The sequence below is a fragment of the Anneissia japonica genome, unplaced genomic scaffold (genome assembly GCF_011630105.1).
Source record: "Anneissia japonica isolate Jap-2015-1 unplaced genomic scaffold, ASM1163010v1 scaffold287960_len3192837_cov198, whole genome shotgun sequence".
In the NCBI taxonomy this organism is placed as follows: domain Eukaryota; kingdom Metazoa; phylum Echinodermata; class Crinoidea; order Comatulida; family Comatulidae; genus Anneissia; species Anneissia japonica.
In genome coordinates, this window is record NW_022712725.1 from 1,743,557 (window position 1) to 1,744,499 (window position 943).

General features: G+C 28.7%; 1 protein-coding gene across 1 annotated transcript in view; it reads left to right on the top strand.

Moving 5' to 3' along the window:
* The window catches only part of LOC117108112 (trace amine-associated receptor 3-like), an 8,888-nt gene that overhangs the window by 3,743 nt on the left and 4,202 nt on the right, over positions 1-943 (top strand). The gene's annotated exons all lie outside the window — the stretch shown is intronic.

The window sequence follows — 943 nt, forward strand, 5'->3', positions numbered from 1 at the left end:
TCTCACCCGCTCCACACTACAGAAACTGGGGATAAGCTCCAGCCCTATGAGCCCCAGTGGCTCGGAAAGGATTTAGTTAGATTTTAGTTAGATAATATAATATAATATAATATAATATAATATAATATAATATAATATAATATAATATAATACAATATAATATGATATAAAATAATATAAAGGAGATATAATATAATATAAAAGAGATACTATTTTATAATATAATATAAAGGAGATACTACTATGTTCGAAGTAACACTGTAAAAACCGCGTGGAGGATTCTTAAAAACATAGCGCTACGTAATTTTGTCCCACTGGAGACACGTTTGAAAAGCTGTTTGTATGTTTATTAGGATCTTGACGGGCTTTCGTACTTATAACAATGTATTACACATCATGAACACGCACTTTCTTATCTTGTTGTAAAATGGAAAACCATTGAGTCTTAGACAATCGTGCCTTAAGAAATAATTGTGGCCTAAACAGTTCCTTTTATATCTTAGTTTTAAATTAATGTTTTAGATATTAGACTTTTGTCTTTGTGAATACTGTTATGTATTCTGAAATTCATTTTACAAGACAATAATTACGTTTATTTAACGAATTAATCACCTACTCTACCGAACATGCTCCAGATTTCGGGAATAAACTTCCCCTGGATGTTCGAACTGCTCCTTCGGTCAGTTCCTTCAAATCCCGTCTCAAGACATTTCTTTTTCACCAACATTTTGATTAGTTTTCTTTTTTTTTTCTTTTTCCGTATTTTTTTTCTTTTTGACTTTGAATTGCCTTTTAATTGCACTCCTTTTCATTTTTCTCTAATCTTCTTGAAAGCGCATAGGGAGCAGTATGCGCTATACAAGCATGATTATTAATAATGATAATAATAATAATAATAATAATAATAATAATAATAATAATAATAATTAATAATAATAATAAT